Genomic DNA, 23972 nt, shown 5'->3' with positions numbered 1-23972 from the left:
AAAGGGCATTCTCAGACGTTTTATCTTCACATAGCCTTGGCCTTGTCGTTGCATGGTGTGCTCAGAGAGAGAGATCAGAGGCTCATCCAAAGACCCAGAGGCCAGCCGGAGGACTGGGGTGGCTGGAGACGAGATGAGGACGTCAGAGGAGGCAGTGGAAAGTCAGGCTAGTGGTATTTCCGTCCATTTCGGAAAGTGTGTTATTGTGCTTGGTGATACAGAATGAATATAACATAAACATCTTAAAATAATTTATTCTGCATTAAAAGATGCACTCATTGTCTGAAGCTTGGCAAAATCAAGAGAAGCATAAAAGAAAATGACTCACAACCGAGCGATGCAGGAGTCACGCCCACTACGGTCTTGGTGAGCTGTTTTCTTGCCCTTTCTCCACTTTGCTAACCATGATTTTGCACAGTGCTTAGAGAACAGAATGTGAGGAGCAGAAATGCAGAGAAAATGAATTAACAGATCCAGACACTGAATGATTCTTATATTTAAGTAAAACAATCCCATGGGTGTGGAAACTAACAGTATTATATGTGAGTTCGTTCACACATGCGAGCTAGGGATGGGGTTGTGTGTGTGCGTGTGCAAGTGTTTAAGGAACAGAAGTTTCATCCCATCATTCAAGTCCCAAAATGTGTTATTTCTAAATCAGCTTTTTTGGGGGGAGGGGATGCCAGGAAGGGTCATTTCCATTTGGCGACAGTCAGCTGCACCTTAAGGAGGAAACACAGACAAGTGCTGGACAGCGTGCGAGTCCAGCTGCTTTGAGGACTGGACGGTGAGGCATCAGGAGAAGGCTGCATAGTTCAACACCTACGGCATCTGAAATGGATGTGTTTATTAATTGTTTTCTTGTAAAGGCAATTCTGTAAGAAAAGCAGGAGGGGGGTGCTGAGATGGCATTGTATATTTTATCTTTCTTCTTGTCTGATCTGCCAGCTTTTGAATTCTGTAAGGGAAAAAAAGCTAAAAAAATGTTCTTTCTGATAGATCATCATGCCCATGGGTTAGAGGAAAATCATCCTTTTCAAATAAAACTGTTACAGATGAAAATTAAAAGAGTGAAAGACGGGAATCCAGTCTTCTGACACTTGTGTGAGTTTCTTACGTGCTTTGGGCAGGTGGGGATTTTCCAGTTGCTCAGAACCTTACAATTATGTTACAATTTTTAAATCCCATGTTAGTATATTCTGCGAGTTTTGGTAGCACCTGGGGCATGTGCCCTATCTCCTCTTTTTTGTATATATTTAATCATTTTATTTGAAAGGCAGGGTGGGGGCAGGGAAGGAGATGTTTCATTGGTTTACTCCTCCAAATTCCTGCAATGGGCAAGGCTGGGCCAGGCTGAACCCTGGAGCCTGGAACTCCCTCTGGGGCTCTCATGTGGGTAGCAGGGACCCAACTACTTCCCAAGATGTGCATTAACAGGAAATTGGAACTAGAAATTGGGATTCAAACTCCAGCCCTCCAAAAAGGAATGCAGCCATCCCAAGCTACATCTTAATGGCTGTGCCAAATGCCCGCCTGTCCCCATATCCTCTTTAGAGGAAGATATACTTTTCAGTCTAGGTAAAACACGCTAAATTCCCATTTAAGTGAATTCGCATAACTCACCTCTTTAATCTCAACTGCAAAGATAAAGCTCACCTTCGGAATTGGAGTTTCTCAAATCCTTGACACTCTGGAAGCCAAGTGTGGTCTGATTATCCTGCAATCAAAGTTTCTTACAAATTGAGCAAGTCAAATTACGGAATTTACTGAATAGTCGATGATAAAATGTATAAACAATGTGAAGGGAAAATAAAATCCCATGGGTCCATATTCTTGGATTCTCAATCACTTCAGTGCCCTAAGATCATAGTGGAAAACATCTCATGAAAATTTTGATAAATTTAAATACTCTGTTTTATAATATAAATAAATTAAAAGAGATAAATGGTTTAAATTGTAGGATTGTTAAGGTTCTTATCTAGCATGCTTTGGGAAGATGGAGTTTCTGAAATGACCTGATTTTAATTTTCTTGTAGCTAAAGAAGCAGATAGTTGTACTCTGGCTGTAAAAGGATTTTCCTTGCTCCGTGTATGCTGGGGTTACGTCCTGATCACCCCAGCATGACTCGAGAATGCATGGAATTCACTCAGCCTGTGGACATCACGCTCAGCAGCACAGTAATAGCAGTGTGGGTTGTTTCTGCTCATCACCGTGTGGCTCACGGGAGCTGTGCATGCTGCCAAGGCCCCCTGTGGCAAGAGGACCAGACCTCACGTCACCAGGCCTGGAAGGCTCCAGACTGAAAGCATGGTCAGTGCACCACGTCCACACCTCTGTGAAGTGGGAAAATCATTAAGCTGGGCCACCGTAAGTCAGGAATACGCTAGATAGGTATTTTATTTTACATGAACAACTAAATAATAAATATTGGTTAAAAACAATAATATTGTACATATTGCTATGTACAAGGCATTGTGATTTGTACTACAGAGTGTGCCAAAAAATAGGAATTTATCTTTGGAGATCTTAAAGATTAGCCTTTTGGGCATGAACCATTTAAGTTGAAAATTATTTGAGACAATGCAGCTTCTAGTCAAATATTTATCTGGTTTTTATAAACATAATTGGAACTAGTTAATAAGGTGGAAATTATTCATTGTATCAAAAAAGCTTTATTAAAAAATGAAATGCTACATTTTGCACCTAGATGTAGATAACAGAAACTACATGTATGGCTATAGGGGTGTGTGTGTGTGTGTGTGTGTGTGTGTGTTTGTGTTTATGTACATATTTGCGTCACAGTCTTAGACAATAATGTAGTAAAACTTGACAGAAACAACAGTTTTTTTTTTTAAAGGATTTATTGATTTATTTGAAAGGCAGAATTTAGAGAAAGAGAGAGAGGGAGGGAGGGAGAGTGAGAGCAAGACAGAGCGAGAGAGAGAGAGAGCAATCTTCCATCCACTGATTCGCTTCCCAAATGACCACGACCTGAGCTGGGCTGGTCCGGAACCAGGAGCCAGGAGCTTCTTCCAGGTCTCACACTTGGGTACAGGGGCCCAGCACTTGGGCCATCCTCTGCTGCTTTTCCCAGGCCATTAGCAGGGAGCTGAGTTGGAAGTGGAGCAGCTGGGACTCATATGGGATGCTGGCAGCAGGCAGTGGCTTTACCTGCTACGCCACAACATCAACAACAAATAAACAGCTTTAAACAACAAATTTTAAATTTAAACACATACTTACTTAGGATAATACAGATAATAAGTAAAGAGATTTAAGGAGTAAAGGAGTATTTTTAATTGAATGCTACCGATAACTTAATGGTGATTTCTTTGAAAACAAAACAGATGGGGCTGACTTTGTGGTGCAGTGGGTTGGGCTGCCACCAGCAGCACAGGCATCCCCTGTGAATGCAGATTTGAGTCGTGGCTGCTCCACTTCTGATCCAGCTCCCTGCTACTGCACCCGGGAAAGCACTGGAAGACGGCCCACGTACGGGGACCCCGTCACTAGGAGTCCTGGATCAAGTACCTGGCTTTGGCCTGGCACAGCCCAGGCCATTGTGGCCATCTGGGGAGTGAACCAGCAGATAGAAGATATGTCTCCCTCTCTTCCTCCCCCGCCCCTGTCTTTTCCCCTCTCTGTAACTCTGCTTTTCAAATTAATCTTTAAAAGAAAGAAAATACAAAAATTCCCATACTTTATGAAAATATAATCAAATGATAAAATGCCTTGATCAGACTAAGAATGTAGGAAAATAATATTATTAGTATTTTGAAAGAAAAAGTTTGCCTAATTTTTGTCCTAGTGACTTGTTGATTTTGTTAAAGAATTTGGTGTTTAAAAATTTATGGAACACGGCTGGTGCCGCGACTCACTAGGCTAATCCTCCTCTTGTGGCGCCGGCACCCTGGGTTCTAGTCCCGGTTGGGGCGCTGGATTCTGTCCCGGTTGCTCTTCCAGTCCAGCTCTCTGCTGTGACCCAAGAGTGCAGTGGAGGTTGGCCCAAGTGCTTGGGCCCTGTACCCACGTGGGAGACCAGGAGGAAACACCTGGCTCCTGGCTTCGGATCGGCACAGTGCAGGCCGTAGCGGCCATTTGCAGGGTGAACCAATGGAAGGAAGACCTTTCTCTCTGTCTCTCTCTCTCACTCACTCTCACTCTCACTGTCTAACTCTTCCTGTCAAAAAAAAAAAAAAAACTTTATGGAACACATATTTTAATGTAAATTCAATCATGGGGCTGGCGCTGTGGCACAGTGGGTTAATGCCCTGGCCTGAAGTGCCTGCATCCCATATGGGTGTCTGTGCTAGTTCCGGCTGCTCCACTTCCAATTCAGCTCACTGCTGTGGCCTGGGAAAACAGTAGAAGATGGCCCACTGCATCCACATGGGAGACCCAGAGGAGGCTCCTGGCTCCTGGCTTTGGTTCGGCACAGCTCTGGCCGTTGTGGCCAACTGGGGAGTGAATCAGTGGATGGAAGACCTCTCTCTCTCTGCCTCTCCTCTCTCTGTGTAACTCTGACTTTTAAATAAATAAATCTTTGTTAAAAATTCAAACTGTTCAAAGAGGATACAAGAAAGAAGAATGACAACTCATTTTGCCCAACTCATTTTTGAATAAAAACAGAAAACTTCAGAGTAGTGCTGGCAAGCAGTAGTGATGCTGGTGACAGCCCCATGTGACTACAGAGGTCAAGAAGTCAGGCTTACCATCAGGGCGTCCATCACAGGTGTCATCCGGAATGAAAAGTCTCATCTCCAACACTGCCAAAGTAATGTCAGCCACACTTAGATTGGGGTTTTCCCAGAAACCTTTTATTTAAGGAATACAAACTTTGTACATTTCATAATTACAACTTTAGGCACACGATGATTCTTTTTTTTTTTTTTTTTTTTTACAGGCAGAGTGGACAGTGAGAGAGAGAGACAGAGAGAAAGGTCTTCCTTTGCGGTTGGTTCACCCTCCAATGGCCGCCGTGGCCAGTGCACCGCGCTGATCCGAAGCCAGGAGCCAGGTGCTTCTCCTGGTCTCCCATGGGGTGCAGGGCCCAAGCACTTGGGCCATCCTCCACTGCACTCCCGGGCCACAGCAGAGAGCTGGCCTGGAAGAGGGGCAACCGGGACAGAATCCGGCACCCTGACCAGGACTAGAACCCCGTGTGCTGGCGCTGCTAGGTGGAGGATTAGCCTATTGAGCTGTGGCGCCGGCCCACACAGTGATTCTTCCCACGGTCTCTGCCCTCTCACTCTTCCACCCCTCTTCCTGTTCCCTCTCCTAGCCCCACTCTTATTATTTTTTACTAAGATCTATTTTCAGTTAACTTTATTGACATATGATTAGCTCAATGTCAAATAAAGAGTTCAACAAATAGTATGAAAAAACTGTTCCTCAACAGTTGGGACAAGGGCTGTTCAAAGTCATTGCTTCTCAAAGTATCAATTTCACATCTATAGACAGCCTTTTAGGTGCTCTATTAGTTATCACAGATCAAGGCAAACATATGGTATTTGTCCCTTTGGGACTGACTTATTTCACTAAGAATAGTGTTTTCCAGATTCATCCATTTTGTTGCAAATGACTGGATTTCATTTTTTATGGCTGTGTAGTATTCCACAGAGTATGTATCCCATAATTTCTTTATGCAGTCTTCCGTTGATGGGCATTTAGATTGATTCTGTGTCTTAGCTGTTGTGAATTGAGCTGCAGTAAACATGGGGTACAGATGACTTTCATATGCTGGTTTCATTTCCCTTGGGTCAACTCCCAGTAGTGGGATGGCTGGGTCACATGGTAGGTCTATATTTAGATTTCTGAGGTTTCTCCAAACTGTCTTGCACAGTGGCTGTACCAGTTTACATTCCCATCAACAGTAGATGAGGGCACCTTTCCCCCACATCCTCGCCAGCATTTGTTGTTTGTTGACTTCTGTATGAGAGTCATTCATACGGGGTGAGGTGAAAGCTCACTGTGGTTTTGATTTGCGTTTCCCTGACAGCTAGTGATCCTGAGCATTTTTTCATGTGTCAGTTGGCCATTTGGATTTCTCTTTTGAAAAGTGCCTGTTTCAGGAAAGGAGTATGTACAGTTGTTTGTCCCCGGGGCATCAAGTCTTACAGGAGCCTTGGAGGCCTTGAACGGCAGTTCTGTGCTGCTGTGCAGGTAGGGGGCTCCGGGTGAGGCCCTGAGCGGTAATCCACAACCTCTGCCCCGGGCAGCCTTTAGCTGACCAGGAAGCTCTTCGCTCAAGTAGCACCCCCTGCCTGTCCCACATTTGTTTCTCCCTGGGCAGTGGACACCCTGCCCACAGGGACTCCCACTGAATTGGCTCTTTGACAAGACGTCCCCTTGTCCACACATGGCCCTCCCTGGTGAGGACGTGGGTGTCTAGGGCAGCCCCTCGGGGACAGCTACCTCCTGACCACCAGTCTGTCTCCGGGCTGCCCAGGTCCGAGGCCTTGTGTCCCGGCAGATGCCTGCTGTCCTAACGTTGTTATTTATGGTGACCCCTACACTCGACAGTGCCTGGACAAGCTTGTCCGGACAGATCTTTAAACACAGGTGGGTCACAGGTGTGTCAGTCCAAGGGGACACAAAGGGGTATGCTGACTCCAGCAGCCAGGCCACCCTTGCTTTCTCCCTCTGTACCTAAGGGGTGGTGCAGAGCCCGGCAGGGTGGTGGCACTGTGCCTCCCTGGGCGGTCACTGGGTCATTCACAAACACAGCACCTTCTCTCTGGGGTCCTCCTGGTGCCTTCCTCCGCATGGGGTCATCAACACATTGAAAGGGCTCTGTGGAGCTGTAAAATAGTATTTTTTTTTTTTTTTTAGTCCAGATCTTTACTTACTAGACTGTGGAAGGAGAGCTGGGAGAATTCTGGGAGCTCCTTCATGTTTGAGTGTGTGTGAGACGAGAGAGGGCTTGTCACTCAAATTACTTCTCAGCCCCAAGACCATGGTTCTGTTTTCCGTTTGCAAATCTCTGCCACTCTGTTCCTCCACAGTAGAAGAAGTGCCCGCGGCGGGTTGGGGTGAAGGGTGGTGTCCCCGGCACCCAGGAGGTTCCCATCTTGCCCTGGCTGCCCTGCTGGTACTGGTTGTCACCCGCACAGGGCATCATGGGGAGTGGCACGTGTCAGGGCGGCCGCAGTGCGGGCGAGGAGGCCGGGGAGTGGGGCCTGCTTCTCATTTCTCCTGCTGCGCCGCTGTATCTAGAGTTTGTCCGTCCGTCCTGTTCTCGCTGTGAAAAATGAGGCTGAAAAGTCCAGGGTCACTACCCGTTTCCTCTAGGTTTCCCAGTTTGTTCATATTCAGCTCTTTGTAGTAATTTCTGATGATTCTTTTTTTGTTTGTTTCTGTGGTGTCTGCTGTTACATTTCATTTATCTCTAATTTTATTAATTTGGGTCTGGTCTTCTTCATTTTGGTTAGTTGGGCCAATGGTGTGTCAATTTTTAAAAAATTTTTTCAAAAAACCAGTTCTTTCTTGCTGACCTTTTGTATTTTTTACTTCAATTTTGTTGATTTCTTGTCTAATTTTAATTATTTTCTCCTACTAGTTTTGGGTTTGGTTTGCTGTTATTTTTCTAGGTCCTTGAGATGCATTTACTGGTCATTTATTTGGTCAATTTCCTGATGTAGGCTCCAGTTGCTATAAACTTTCCTTTTAACAATGCTTTTGTTGGGGCCGGTGCCATGGTGGCTCACTTGGTTAATACTCCGCCTGTGGCTCCAGCATTCTATATGGGTGCTGGGTTCCAGTCCTGGCTGCTCCTCTTCCAATCCAGCTCTCTGCTGTGGCCCGGGAGTGCAGTGGAGGATGGCCCAAGTGCTTGGGCCCTGCACCCGCATGGGAGACCAGGAGGAAGCACCTGGCTCCTGGCTTCGGATCAGCGCAGCACCGGCTTTAGTGTCCATTTTGGGGGGTGAACCAAATGGAAGGAAGACCTTTCTCTCTGTCTCTCTCTCTCACTGTCTAATTCTACCTGTCAAATAAGTAAAAAAAAAAAAAATGCTTTTGTTGTATCCCATAAGTTCTATTATGTTGTGTTGTCATCTTCACTTGTTTCCAGAAATTTTTTGATTTCTTCTATGATCCACTGTTTATTTAGGAGCATGTTGTTCAGTCTCCATGTGTTTGCATATGTTCCAGATATTCTGTGTTGCTGATTGCCAGCTTCATTGCATATGGTCCGAGAAGATGCATGGTATGATTTCAATTTTTTTGAATTTGCTGAGAATTGATTTATGGTCTACCATGTGGTCAATACTACAGAAGAGTCCATGTACTGGAAAGAAAAATGTGTATGAAAAATTCTGTAGATATGTGTTAGGTTCATTTGGTCTATAATGTTGATTAACTCAGCTGTTTCTATGCTGATTTTCTGACTGGTTGACCTGTCCATCACTGAAATTGGGATATTGAAATCCCCCATTACTATTGCATTTGTCTCTCTCTCTCTTTTTTTTTTTTTAACTTTTATGTAGCAAATATAAATTTCCAAAGTACAGCTTATGGATTACAATGGCTTTCCCCCCCCATAACTTCCCTCCCACCCGCAACCCTCCTATCTCCTGCTCCCTCTCCCATTCTATGCACATCAAGATTCATTTTCAATTATCTTTATATACAGAAGATCAATTTATTATATGTTAAGTAAAGATTTCAGCAGTTTGCACCCACACAGAACATAAAGTGTAAAATACTGTTTCAGTACTAGTTATAGCATTACTTCACATTGAACAACGCATTAAGGACAGAGATCTTACATGAGGAGTAAGTGCACAGTGACTCCTGTTGTTGACTTAACAAATTGACACTCTTGTTTATGGTGTCAGTAATCTCCCTAGGCTCTTGTCATGAGTTGCCAAGGCTATGGAAGCCTTTTGAGTTCACCGACTTTGATTTAGACAAAGTCATAGTCAAAGTGGAGGTTCACTCCTCCCTTCAGAGAAAGGTACCTCCTCCTTTGATGGTCTGTTCTTTCTACTGGGATCTTACTCGCAGAGATTTATTTATTTATTTTTTGCCAGAGTGTCTTGGCTTTCCATGCCTAAAATACTCTCATGGGCTCTTCAGCCAGATCCACATGCCTTAAGGGCTGATTCTGAGGCCAGAGTGCTGTTTAGGACATCTGCCATTCTATGAGTCTGCTGTGTATCCTGCTTCACATGTTGGATCGTTCTCTCCCTTTTTTATTCTATCAGTTAGTATTAGCAGACACTAGTCTTGCTTATGTTATCCCTTTGACTCTTAGATCTATCAGTATAATCAATTGTGAACTGAAATTGATCACTTGGACTAGTGAGATGACATTGGTATATACCACCGTGATGGGATTGAATTGGAATCCCCTGGTATGTTTCTAACTCTACAGTTTGAGGTAAGTCAGCTTGAGCATGTCCCAAATTGTACATCTCCTCCCTCTCTTATTCCCACTCTTATATTTAACAGTTAAATTTTCAGTTAAATTTAAACACCTAAGAATAATTGTGTGTTAATTACAGAGTTCAACCAATAGTATTAAGTAGAACAAAAAAATACTAAAAGGGATAAAGTATTAAATTGTGCATCAACAGTCAGGACAAGGGCCAGTCAAGTCACTCTTTCTCATAGTGTCCATTTCACTTCAACAGGTTTCCTTTTTGGTGTTCGGTTAGTTGTCACCAATTAGGGAGAACATATGATATTTGTCCCTTTGGGACTGGCTTATTTAACTCAGCATGATGTTTTCCAAATTCCTCCATTTTGTTGCAAATGACAGGATTTCATTGTTTTTTTTTTTTTTTTTTTTAACTACTGTTTAGTATTCTATAGAGTACATGTCCCCTAATTTCTTTATCCAGTCTACTGTTGATGGGCATTTGGGTTGATTCCAGGTCTTAGCTATTGTGAATTGAGCTGCAATAAACATTAAGGTGCAGACTGCTTTTTTGTTTGCCAATTTGATTTCATTTGGGTAAATTCCAAGGAGTGGGATGGCTGGGTTGTATGGTAGGGTTATATTCAGGTTTCTGAGGAATCTCCAGACTGACTTCCATAGTGGCTTTACCAGTTTGCATTCCCACCAATAGTGGGTTAGTGTCCCTTTTTCCCCACATCCTCGCCAGCATGTGTTGTTGGTAGATTTTTGAATGTGAGCCATTCTAAGTGGGGTGAGGTGAAACCTCATTGTGGTTTTGATTTGCATTTCCCTTATTGCTAGTGATCTTGAACATTTTTTCATGTGTCTGTTGGCCATTTGGATTTCCTCTTTTGTAAAATGTCTATTGAGGTCCTTGGCCCATCTCTTAAGTGGGTTGTTTGTTTTGTTGTTTTGAAGTTTCTTGATCTCTTTGTAGATTCTGGTTATTAACCCTTTATCTGTTGCATTCGTCTCTTTTAACAGTTTTGTGTTAAAGTCTATTTTGTCTGATATTAGGATGGCTACACCAGTTCTTTTTTGGTTTCTGTTAGCATGGAATTTTTTTTCCCATCCTTTCACTTTCAGTCTGTGTGCATCTTTGTTGGTGAGATGTATTTCTTTTAGGCAGAAAATCAATGGGTTTTGTTTTTTAATCCATTCAGTCAGTGTCTTAACTAGAGAGTTAAGGTCATTTACATTCAAGGTGACTATTGATAAGTAATGACTTTGCCCTGCCATTTTAAAATAAATATTTCTATTTTTTACTTTGGATTTCCCTTGTACTTTTCCTGGACAATTTCCTTCCTTTACCTTCTTCTGTACCAATGACCATATTTCTGTTTCTGTGTGTAGCACATCCTTAAACATCTTCTGCCAGGTTGGATGGGTGGTGACAAATTCTGTTTGTCATGGAAGGTCTTTATTTTAACTTTGTTCATAAGTGAAAGCTTTGCAAAGTATGGTATTCTGGTTTGAAAGTTTTTTCTGTTAAGACTTGGACTATATCTTGCCATTCTAGCCTATTGGGTTTCTGATGAGAAGTCTGCTGTGAGTCTAATTGGACATCCTCTGAAAGAAATCTGGCATTTCTCTTATGCACATTTTAGAATCTTTCTTTATGGTTTACTGTGGTGAGTTTAATTACAATGTGTTGTTGTGAAGATCTTTTCTGATCATGTCTATTAGAGTTCTATGAGCTTCCTATACTTGGATGCCCTTTTATTTCTCCAAATTGGGGAAAACATTATGTTACTGTTTCATTAAAAAGACCTTCTAATCTTTTCTTTCTTTCCACGTCTTTAGGAACTCCTAGAAACCATATGCTGGGTCAATGATGGTACCCTACTGTAGATTCCCAACAGTGTTTTTTAGTTTTCTAATTTCTTCTTCTTGTGTTTGGTCTGACTTTATAACTTGCTGTGCTTTGTCTTCCAAGTCAGACATTCTGTTGTTAAGGCTTTCCACTGTATTTTTTTATTTGTTCTATTGAATTCTTCATTTCCAAGATTTCATTTTGATTTCTCTTTAAGATCTCATTTTATGGGAGAAGTTTTCTTCTTTCATGTCATATATGGATTTCATTAATTTGTGCATTTGCTTCTGATTACTTCTAAATAATCCCATGATCAATTTTTTTAAAATTCTATTTCTGGCATTTCTTCAATCTCATCATCTTCACAATCTAGTATTGAAGTGTTCTTTTGGGGGTGTCATGTTGTCTTCCTTATTCTTGTTTCTTGAATGGGTGCATTTGTTATTTGGCATTTGTGGTTTCTTTTTTTTTTTTTTTTTTCCCACTGTGGTGACTTTTATCTTTCGACTGTGTCTGAGTGGATAAGTGGAGTATCTGCTTTCATTGGTGGGTATGGCCAGGAGCTCTGTTCAGCGCCCCTGGGTAAAGGGCATGTCTGAGGTGACATACCCAGGTTTGGTGTAGTAATTCTCCCTTTTTTTTTTTTTTTAATCAGAGGGGAGGTTTCTTCTTGTCTTGGTATAGACTCATCCGAGCTCCTCTCCTCGAAGGAGGCCAGTGCCTGGGCAGTAGCCCCAGTGAGTATATTATTTTTCTGCTCTGCCACAAGGACCACACAAAGGATCTGTGCAGTCCTCAGTGTAATCTCAGATTCCTCAGCAATGTTCCTCACCAGGTAACCAGGGAGCCCTGATCACGTGGAGCCTCCCACAGTGACCGCCCAATGTCCCAGCCACACCCTGAGTCCTTCCATGCAGCCTCAGTGTTTTCAGTCCTGGCATACAAGCCTCCCACAGTCACGAGCACCCGGACCCCTGTCTGTTCTCCCCACCAAACTCAGGAGTCTCTGCTTGGCTGATTGCTGGGTGCAGGCAGGAGCTGGCACAGCTGTTAAGTATGTCCAAAATGGCACCTGCTCTCAGTTAGCTTGTTACAGGACACCTTTGCTGGGTGATCAGGGAGAGAGAAAACTTGCCCCCCATTTGTTTTTTTTCTCCTATAATTTGGTGGGTATACTATCCCCTTAGGATTCCAAGCCGGATTCCCTTTAGGCTCTTCCTGCAGTTTTTTTTGCCAGTGGCTTGGGCTGCTGCAGTCTGGTCTCACTTCACTCTCCAATGCTGGTGCGGAGGTCCTCGCCTGGGGTCCTAAGTTGTGCATGTCCTCAGCCTCCATGTAGGTCCACTGTGTTCTTCCAATTTGTGTAGAGTTTCCTCTGCTATTTTCTCCCTAGCTCTTCCCTGAGACTGCACTCTTTCCACTTTTATTTTTTTTTGCATATTTTTTTTGACAGGCGGAGTGGACAGTGAGAGAGAGACAGAGAGAAAGGTCTTCCTTTTTCCGTTGGTTCACCCCTCAATGGCTGCTGCGGCTGGTGCGCTGTGGCTGGCGCACTGCGCTGATCTGAAGCCAGGAGCCAGGTGCTTCTCCTGGTCTCCCATGTGGGTGCAGGGCCCAAGCACTTGGGCCATCCTCCACTGCACTCCCAGGCCACAGCAGAGAGCTGGACTGGAAGAGGAGCAACCAGGACAGAATCTGGGGTGCCAACGCCACAGGTGGAGGATTAGCCTTTTGAGCCGTGGTGCTGGCCCTCTTTCCACTTTTTAAAAAAAGAATTATTTTATTTTACTTGAAAGTCACAGTTACACGGGGTGGGGGAGGGAGGGAGGAAGAGGGAGGGAGGAAGAGAGGTCTTCCATCCACTGGCTCATTCCCCAGATGGCTGCAATGGCTGGAGCTGTGTCAACTCGAAGCCAGGAGCCAGGAGCTTCTTCCGGGTCTCCCACATGGGTGCAGGAGCCCAGGGACTTGGGCCATCCTCTACTGCTTTCCCAGGCCATAGCAGAGAGCTGGATTGGAAGTGGAGCAGCCAGGTCTTGAACTGGCACCCATATGGGATGCTGGCACCACAGGTGGTGGCTTTACCTGCTACGCCACAGCCCTGGCCTCTCCACATTTTTAAAACTATCTTCTCTTATATTTGAGCAGCAAGCTCCTTCCCTACTCCACCATCTTAATAAAATATAGATTTCTTTATTTCATGTGTTTGTTTCTGTGTTTTTGAGTAATCTCATTATCATTTTTTTAAATTCCTTTTCAGACATTTCATTTATCTCTTCATCTTCATATTCTAATATTGAAGTGTTGTATTCATTTTGGGGGATCATATTGTCTTCCATGTTTCCTGTTTTTCTGCATTTACTCTTAGGCATTTGTGGAAACACTTGTTGGTTTTCTCCCCTGATGACATTTATCTTTGAACTATGCTTCGGTTGCTTGGCATGGTAGATCTCTATTTTCAGCAGGGAAGAGAATACGATCACATTGGCTGGTGTCATCCCAGCCTCATCTCTTCTCTGGCAATGCCTGGGCTTAGCCCACAGTGGCTATACACCCCACCCATGCAGGGGCATGAACCGCACAAAGGACCTGTGTGATCCTGTGTGCACAGGAACCCTCGGAAATGACCCACCCCAGGCACTCAGAGAACTCTCAGCAGCTGAAGCCAGACACAGAGCCTGCCCAGACACCTAGCTCTGCACTCTCATGCAGTCACAGAACTCCCACATTCTTGGCAGGCAGGGCTCCCACGGTCACAGGGTGCAGGGGATCCACTCTCAGCCCTGTGAGCCTGTCCCATACATAGAACAGAGGCATTCTCCGAGCCTGCTGCCTGTCGGTGTTCCAGCTGGACAGTCCGAACGCAGGTGCCTGGGAGATAGGGGAGGGGAGGGAGTGCCTCACAGTCCCAGGGGGCCACCCATCCTCCTACCAATCCTCCAGGCTAGCCTCAGAGTCCGTGGCAACCGCAGATCTGTCCCTCTGATAAAATCCCTAGTCACCTGCAGGTGAGCCGCCACAGCCTGGACTCACGTTGTTAAGACGGCATTTTCTCCTGCTAGTTGCGAGTGCCCTTGTGAGGGATGGGAGAAAGAAATGTGCTCTCCCTCCACAGGGTTGGGGCCACCCTGCCTCCGGCTGGTGTTCCTGGCCGAACTCAAAGTCCGTGTGATCCTCGAGCGGAATCACCAGGGCCGTGGGCTGCTGAGTCTCTTCTCGCCTCACTCCCACGAGATGGCTCTCCACCAGCCCCTGGCTGCGGGAGCCACTGTGGGTGTCCGTCCCTGTTGCTGCTGCGTGTTTTTACCGTCCACCCCTTTCTGCAGAATTTCCACTGCAAACGTCTCGCCAACCCTCCCTCCCCTGGGAATGCACTGTCTCTGGTATTCTTCTGTTCTCTTCCAGTGGTCAAGACCCGCACATCCTGTCTCTAGTCGGCCATCTTGGATTCTCCACACCAGAAATGTTAGAATTTGAACTCATAGAAGTAGAGAGTAGAATAGTGGGTATCAGACGTTGGGGACAGGGGCAATGAAGAGATGTTGTTCAAAGGACACAGGGTTGTAATTAGACAGGAATAAATGATAAGTACTTCAGGTTCCGAATATGTTAATGAGCTTGGTTCTGTTGTTCTACCATATATACATGTATCATAACATTGCTATGTATTCCATAATTATATATGCGTTTATTTTACTAAAATAAAACTTAAGCTAAAACAAAAATATCAGCCCAGCAGTTCTTCAGATGTGGTCTAATGGACCCCTGAGATCTCAAGACCCCTTCAGGTTATCTACTGCGTCAGTTCTAATTTTGTCACAATAATAAGTAGTTGTTTTCCTTTTTTCACTGTGTTGACATTTATTCTGATGATACAAAAGCAAGATTGGGTAGAATTGCTGGTACCTGAGCATGAATCAAGGCAGTGTCTCTCAACTGACCGAGTTATTATTTAAGGTATATCTCATTGTCACACGTAGTGGGAAAAAATGCCAGTTACACTTAAGAATGTCCTTCAATTTTATTGCGTCTTGACCTTTGATTACATATCTTGTTGATATTCTGTGTGAAACATGGTAAGTACACATAATTATTTCAAGGAAAAGTGAGAAATCATTTCAGTTGATAGCTGAACTAGCCCCTTTTTTCATGGAACTCCATTTTTATCTGAAAGAACTATTGACAAACTGATTATTCAGACTTGGATATTTTGTAAACTGTTTTTCAGGATGCATCAAGTGAGTCTGTATGTCAAGAAAAACAACTGACACTGTTTATTGTCAGTGATTCAATTCAAGCTCTGAAACCAAACTTAAATTTTGAGAACCTTGTATTCTCCTTGGGGAATATTGTGACTTCCTACACCTCAAGATTTTTCTGATGAAATTAGTGGTGACAACAAGTGTGAAATTTCAGTATGTTATAATGTGTCAACATTTGGATGATCTGTTTAGTTTGGCTGAACCTCATGTTTTGTGAATGAACAGTGCGTCGATGTGACAAAATCATGAATGGATAAAATAGCCATTCAAAGCATAGGAGAGATCAATGGATTTTAATGTAAGAGAGTGTGAAAACCTCATTGATAGGGTTTCAGACTCCACTTTGTCACTCTTCTTTGAGAAACTACCACTGGGGTTTTGGTGTAGTGTTAAAGAAAAATATCTGGGTGGCTATTTGACCTAGTGGTCAAGATGCCCATGACCTGTACTGGAGCATCTGGGTTTGAGTCCTGACTCTTCTGATTCCAGCCTCTTGCTAATGGGAGGTGGCTTGCATGGCTGGGACACAACATGGGAGGCCTTGATTGAGTTCTTGACCTCTAGTCCCAGGCCCTGCAGTTTGGGTAACTGGGGAGAGAACAAGTGGATGGGAGTTTTCTCTCTATTTCTGAGTCTCTTTGCTATGAAATTTTAAAAAGAACATCTACAACAATATGGAAAGACTATTAAAATACTTCCAGCTACATGTCTTTGAGAATGTGGATTTTCCTAATATACTCCCACCAAATGGTTTATTGCAACAGGTTTGATGTAGAAGCAGATAGGAGAATGCAGTACTCCACTAAGATGTTAAACACACTTGCAAAAATGCAAAATATTGTTACTCTTCTTTCTAACATGTGTTGGTTTTGGAAAATGTAATTATTTTCAGATAACACAGAATTCATGTTAATACAAATGGGCTTATTGTTACTTTCAAACGAATTAATATTAAAAATTTTTGCTTGGGTTTTGAAAATGGTAAATATTTTAAAAGGCTGGTGTTACAAATATCCTGTGGATTGAGTTATCATTATACAGTTATTGATGCATAATTGATCAAAACAACACCATAAATTCATCTCACATTTTGATAATTACCAAACATCAAAAGCAAAATTTTATTGAAACTGAATCTCTTTAGAAGATGGTTATGGCTGCTTTTTCCCTTCAATTAGTCTCTGTTTCTATGGATAAATATCACATTTGCTAGATAAGACGAAATTCAAAAGAAATTAATATGTTTTTCCTGCTTTGTGACAAAAGGTGTATTAATGAGTGTTCTCAGAGTAGCCATAGCATTTAGATCTACAAGATCTTCCTGTTGAGTTAATTTAAGTTAAATGAGTGCAATGGAGGAATAAACATGATCTGAGAAATGATTGAGAGTAATCTAGAGACACATCCAAAGGAGAAAAATGAATATACCTCCGCTGTCCAATGTCATCTGCTATGAACTTGAAAACATGACCAACACTAACATCTCCTTCTTCCCACGATATAATGAGCTGTCTGAGGTCGTTGTAGACTTTTCACCACTTTGAAAACAGACAAAACACACAGTGGGGAAGCAGAGCCCTGTCCTGATTAACCGGGACTTTGTTGATGTGGATATCTCATGCTGTCCCTGTGCCACCTGAAAGATTTCACATGTTGAGGGCAAGGAGCTGTAATGAGATCCAGAATGGGCAGGAGGTATGCTTTCCTCCTATAGAGAGAGTGAAGAGCGTTGAGGGGAAGGACAATAGGTTTAACGGCCTGACCACGGCTTGTCTGCTGTCAAGCAGAACGGCTTAGGAGAGTGAATATGGAATGTGTGGGTCTGGAGATGGATTACCTTAAGGCTAAAAGAAATTGCTGCATCATTCTTTTACATTTGTCCTATGAAATCTAAGTATCAGAGCAATTTGTTGTTAGTATCCATTTAAAATACATGAAAAAGATCCTTGGTGTTTGAAATTTAGCATGACCTCTCTTCTCATTTGAATTCGTGTTTTATCCTTCATGCTGGAATCTTTTAGTGATCGCTCTATAATGAAAGTGCTCTCCACCGGGGAGTGCCTGCACTCCTATTTGAAACCCTTTGTGTTAGTCGTTCACGGTAGAAACGTGAGCTATACTTGGAGAGACGTCTGGCTCTCCTGGTGCCTTCCTGAAGGCTGCCAAGCATTGCAATGGGATTCGTTAGCTTTGCTTTTACTTTTGGTAGATTTCTGACTTCAGAATGAAGGCCAGCTAAGAACTACTTAAACTTTCTGCAAATTCCCTTGATTGCAATTTCTATTTGAAATATTAGCGTCAAACTTTTTTTTCCCTCTTCTGCAATTTGAGGGTGGGTGATAGACATGGGCTTAATCTGTTTATCAGTAGGTTGACCCCAGCAGGAATGGTATAAGAGGTGAGTAGAGTCCATGTTGATGTGAAGCTCCCTTAATCTCATGTAGCTCCCTATTCAGAACATCAGTGCCTGGAATTCCCCCTGGAAGGTGAACTGCCCTAGGCTGGTAGTCATCTTGTCGGTTCATTTACTGTGTTGCTTCTCTCCACCAAGGGAGGGACTGGGATAGAAGAACCCAGGACAATGGATGGAGAACCAAGTGCTGAAAGAAGAGAGAAGCTTAGAGAAAATGTAGTCTGTGAGCTTAGGAATGCAGGGCGGCAAAACACAAAGCATTCTGTGTTTATGCCTCTATGTATTACAAATTAGCTCGGCCTTCGAGTCAAACTTCTGTTGTGGAGGGGAAGGAAGAGTCGGTGGATGAAGCAGACCAAGGAAATCTTGGATGAGACTCCAAATATCTGAAAGCTAGTTTTCAGTGATGCTCTCATGTGAACACATGTGATGAGTTTTGTGTTTTAATACCTTAAGGAATCTTTGAATATTCGGCTTCTGTTGTGCAGTGACACCGTGGACAGGGGACTGTGTGAATCAGGTTTAGAAGCAAAATCGACTTCATCATTTTAAGTTTTCCTTCTCAGTTCTCTGCCAGTTTATTGTGCGGTAGAAAATCCAGTACAACACGGCAGTTTTTAATTAGGGTTTTCCCGAGGCGCACATTGTCACGTGTCCCGATCACTGTTACGGCTTATATGACAAAGCTATGCGGTATGGCACACGCATTCACAGACGCTGCTTCGAAGCAAGCACAGGTCCTCAATCGCTAAGCCGGTGGTGGAACTTCTTGTAACCCACAGTACGAATACCGACCCGAAAAGAGCATCAGGTCCACGTTTACAGAGATTCTTTTGATTAATTTTATTTACAAAAGTTTTCAAAGGTAAGCAGATTTCTTAGGTACAGATTTAGGAACATAGCAGTACTTCCCACCCTACCCTCCTTCCTGCCCACATGCCCACCCTTCCTTCTCCTCCCTTACAGAGATTCTCTTAAGTGAACTACATCCTTACAAATTAATTCTTGCCTAGAATATGAAAATCATAGACTGTTAGAGCTCTCACAGAAGTTAGGTATCTTTTCACAGTATTGATATTATTTATCTAAATTAGAGATGAATATGCATTTGTAAAATTACAGCATACCAACCTAATTTAATACTGAATAGATCAAAATTAGAATATAATTGAGTGTGTGTAATTTAAAGATGGCCAAGTGCATGGCGGATTTTGGAGTCCTGGGTTTGAATTCTGGCTGTGCCAGTTGCTTTGGAATTGACAAGTTACTTAACTTTTCTATGATTCAGTTTCTTTGTGGAATAGGGGTAGTAGAAATACCCATAGAGACTTTGTAAAGGCTGAATGACATATGCAGAGGCAAGTCTTAGTATCCGGCACTGTGAGTATTCAGTACACATGGTCTAGAATATTCTTTTCATCTGTAAAGTTAAAAATTGAAATCTCTCTTTTTATATATAGAATATATACCCAAGTAATGTGGAAATACGCTCAAACGTTTTATCTTCGCAGTTGATGCCAAGGGTAAAGAAATGTATATGTATTATGTCTAAATAGATGGGTCAGCATAAACCAGTGGCGTGGGCAGGCTCAATGGAGTGATAGGTTTTCACTTGATTATGACCATGTAGCCACTGTGCTGGAATCCGGCCAAGACTCCTGGAGACAAAATTAAGTCTTAAGGTTTCAGGCTTTCTGCTCATGTTATATATAGTGGTGGACACTCCCGTGACACTACTACCTAAGAGTTTTCTTTTTCAAAAACATTAACATGAGTTCATCTCTCTTTTTAGGCTATAGGCCAGGGAGAATATTATCATTGTTCTTCACAGAAATACCAAGTTGTAAAGACTTTTTGTAAATGTCTACAGGCGTCCTTAGATGAGAATGAATCTATTTGAATAAAACCAGTAATCTGAAGGTAATTAAAGTAGTTTTGCAAGGTGCAATAAACATCCATTGTTGGGTCTACAGAACATTAGTTTATGCTATTGTAAAGATGATGTCTTTTTAGTCCCCGAGCTGTTTTGAAAAATTTCAGAGGCCACAAGTCTGGAAAAAAAAAAAAAAAAAACAAGGACAAGATAATGACTGAAGACACAATTAATCCTGGTGCCACTGTGTAGTACAAACTGTTACAGCAATCAGAGGACAAGCTGTGCAGGGGTTATAGAAAGAGAAGTTGATGCGTAGTCTTTAAAAAAAATAAAAAGCGTAGCTGTCGAGTGCTAAATGGATGGAACGGACAGCGGCCATGGAACTGCAGTAGCACGAGATGAGACATTGTGCTTTAAAGACAGGGCAAATGAATTGAAGCACTCGTGGAAGATATGAAATAGTATTTGCGTTGACGTGGACGGGAAAGACGAGATCGCGTTTTGGTAAACACTTTTGTTTCTTCGGGGGTGACCTCAGCTGGAGTGGGGGCAAGATTGCAGAAGGCGATGTGAAACGTCACACGTTGCTCTCTCCAAGTTCTCCCCCATCAGGTCAACGGGCTGCACGCTACAGCAGGGAGCCTGGGGGAAGCTGCTGGTGTAGGCACCAAAGGGCTAGCAGCAGCTTCTCTTTGCTTTCAACTCTTTATGGGCTTCCTCCACAGAGATCTAAGTTTAATCAGTAGGACTCGGCCTCTAAATATGGAGCCTGATGCTGGAAGTTAAATCTCAGCTTTTAAATATGAAATAGTCAACTCCCCGCTCTGCAGCTGAACGTGGTGGCAGAGAGATTTAAGCTGTTTCTGCTTCCCACTCCTTTTCCTGCAAAACAGGCTCGGTCAGCATTTTAAGGAAAACCTCATTTTTTTTTTCCATGACCATTTCACATGGGGTTTAAAATAAAACAAGGGAGTGCCCACAAGGGAGTGTCTAGTTAGCTTCAGGGCCGTCTTCTGGATGGCAGGGTAGGTGTTGCTTGCCTGTCCTTTGACCCCACTGTGACTTCAGACAAGTACGATGCATCTTCCTGCCCGTGCACCAAGTTTGGGTGCGGGACTTTGGCTGGAGCTGTGCTGAGCTCAAACACTTATTGTCCCAGCTGTATAAAGTAGGTGTGTTTCTGCACGCCACGTGTCTGTCTCTCATTCTCAGTAGTCACGTGCAATTTTACAAGTGGAGACGATGGGCATCGATTCACCCATCTTGGGACGTTTCTCTCCTTGCGTGTCTGCATTGAAGTCACAGAAGCATCCGTGAGTCTTTTCAGACTGTGCATGATGGACTTGCAGAGCCCCTGAACAGTCAGATGTTAATCCTAAAGGGAGCAGGGATGCCTCCTCTGAACGGCCCATGGCTTAACAATTACCTCTGCATCAGCACTGAAACCCTTTCTACGCATAGTACACCTTTCAAAATGAGTCTCTGGTTTCTTAATCATAATTAACTATGAACAATCTTAATCATCTGTGGGCACTTAGTCATAAAGAATTTTTCATCGTGGCGGCACTAAATCTGAGCTAAAGCGCTCATTCTGCATCCCCTGGGAATAGGATTGCTGGGTGCAGCAACAAACAAGCAAACAAATGTAAAACAGGAACAGAACTGGATAGCCAGTTAAATGTGAACATCAGGTAAGTGATGAGCTTTTTTAAAGTGTTAGGCCTGTACCGTGTAATAGCAGGAATGTAAGCTAAAAATACTCAGTTTGTCCAACGTGGAGATTTACCTGCGCACCCTGTGTTTTCCTCTGACATCTTGAGCTTGGCTCCATGGTGGGTGCCAGGGAGGATTTTCTCCCACTTACAGTGGGGGTACTTGAGGCGCACGGGGTCAGGCTGCCTCCTCCAGGGGCTCCTTGGGCTGCTGCTAGTTCATGGAATGGTCCTTCTCAGACACAGCTGAGCGCAGCACGGTCGTCAGAGGCGCTTTCCTGCGTTCTCTTTCTTAGACAAGAATTTCCCCAGGATTCTGGCATTTTGTGTTTTGACCTGCCATCGGGTAACTAGCAGTTGCAAAGACTCTAGTACATTATTTTGTCATTGTTGGTAGATTATTGATGCACTGGCTTATTTACTTCTCACTTAAGAAATGAAGCTGTATCAGTGAAATTTCATGCATCTATACCTGATAGGTGAGTGAGAAAGTTGGGGGTCAGGAGGGTGGGTTCTCAAAAGAGTATTATGTTGGACAAGCTTCAGTAGGCCCTAAATATTAACCTCAAAAACCATAGCTGATGGTTGCATAGAGAGTCATCTGGGGGCTGGGCATTTAGCTTACTAGTTAAGATGCCTGCACCCCACATAGGATTGCCTGAGTTAACACCCAGCTCTGTTCCCGCTAATGCAGACTGTGGGAGACCAGCCAGCTGGGTCCCTGCCAACCAGGTGAGAGACCTCAGCTGGGTTCCTGACTCCCAGTTTTGGCACACGCATCCTAGTTATTGTGAGCCTTGGGAGAGCTGACCAGCAGATGGGAGCTCTGCCCTCGGTGTCTGTGTTTTAAGAGTCACTTGGCAAGATTAGCAAGATGTAGGCAAACGATAGATTTCTACCTCAACACCCTGTCTCATCCCAGTGACTTTGGGATAGGGGACCCGGAATCTGTAATTTGCCCTCAATATTGTGTTATAAAAACCCTCAAATATAGCATTTGAAAGAATCTTACTGTCTCTTCTCATCGACCTGCTACCTAGAGTCTACAACGAACAATTCCCATGCTTTATCACATAGCTCTCCATCTTCCCAACCCTGTATCCACTCATCAATCCATTGTATCTTTGGTGCATTTCCAAGCAAGTCAAAAACATCAAAATCCTTCATTCACGACTGTTTTAGCAGGTATAACATTAATTAGAGCTTTCTTTATGACTTTCAAAGTAAAGACTATGTATAGTGAAACACACAAAACTTAAATGTATCATTTGGCATATTTTGACAAACAGATGAGGGGTCTTCTTGGACATGTGTCTTAATAAAAAGCTATGTGTGAATTCCAGAACTTATTTGCACCAAATAAACCTATCTTTTTTATTTTTTATTTTTTTTTATTGAGTTTGGCATTTAGAGGTCCAAATAATGACGTTAGAATATCCTTGAGAGGAGTGGACTTGGGATCCTCAAAGCTACTGAATTCATGAAGGTTTTTTTTTTTTTTTTGGACAGGCAGAGTGAACAGTGAGAGAGAGACAGAGAGAAAGGTTTTCCTTTTGCCATTGGTTCACCCTCCAATGGCCGCCACGGCCGGTGCACTGCGGCTGGCGCACCGCGCTGATCCAATGGCAGGAGCCAGGTATTTATCCTGGTCTCCCATGGGGTGCAGGGCCCAAGCACTTGGGCCATCCTCCACTGCACTCCCTGGCCACAGTAGAGAGCTGGCCTGGAAGAGGGGCAACCGGGACAGAATCCGGCGCCCCGACCAGGACTAGAACCCAGTGTGCTGGCGCCACAGACGGAGGATTAGCCTAGTGAGCCGCAGCGCCGGCCAAATAAACCTATCTTCTAATTCCAATTTTACATCAACTTCTTGAAGACCCCTTGTCGCTGGGTGGGCTGCTGATCGTTATCTCACCCTAGAAGGTCTCCTTGTTGGCCATTCCCACACCCCACACGGGCGATGGCTGTTCTGAGTTTCCCTTCCACCCTGGGTATGTCTGGATGGTTCCAGAGCGTCATTGTGATAGAACCACGCAGCATGCACTCTGATGTGTCTCCTTTCACTAGCAGAATGTTCATGAGATTTATCCTTGTTTCCAGCGGTTTGTTCCTTTGTACTGTTGATCTGCTGAATTCTACGAATCTGCCACACAGTGTGTGGTCATCCACCTGGTGAAGAACACTCAGAATGTTTCCAACTTCTGGCTGGCACAGAGCTGCTGTAGGCTTTCTCCCAACCCCCTCCCCTGGGGTTAATACTCAGGAGTGGAATGAACCAGGTTTGGGAAGCAAACTAAAATCTAGTGTCTGTAATTCTGGAAAGCACTGGTTGTCATATTGACATCCTACCAACTTTGTCTTCGGGTCCTGGTGTCGAGCGATCCTAGTTTTGCTTTTGGTGCCTTCTCACTTTGCTCTCAGAGTACACAGGATCTAGGTCCTCCCTAATGCTGTAGGACAGGTCTAGGCCATTCAGGATCTCAGGAACTTGC

General features: G+C 43.6%; 1 long non-coding RNA gene across 7 annotated transcripts in view; it reads left to right on the top strand.

Annotated features, from left to right (window-relative positions):
- LOC149122488 (uncharacterized) overlaps positions 1-23972 on the top strand; it is a 72289-nt gene that overhangs the window by 20821 nt on the left and 27496 nt on the right. For 6 of the 7 annotated variants that reach the window (XR_016219503.1, XR_016219506.1, XR_016219504.1 and 3 more), the window contains 2 exons: positions 270-366; positions 2037-2430. This is a non-coding gene — a long non-coding RNA (uncharacterized LOC149122488). Of the gene's footprint in view, positions 1-269; positions 367-2036; positions 2431-23972 lie in introns of those variants that run through there. The other variant, XR_016219508.1, reaches the window with a different exon arrangement.

This window comes from Oryctolagus cuniculus, chromosome 13, assembly GCF_051225735.1.
Source record: "Oryctolagus cuniculus isolate XC-2025 breed Fujian yellow rabbit chromosome 13, ASM5122573v1, whole genome shotgun sequence".
In the NCBI taxonomy this organism is placed as follows: domain Eukaryota; kingdom Metazoa; phylum Chordata; class Mammalia; order Lagomorpha; family Leporidae; genus Oryctolagus; species Oryctolagus cuniculus.
Note: the sequence above shows the minus strand (reverse complement) of the source record. Positions and strands in the feature narration are given on the sequence as shown.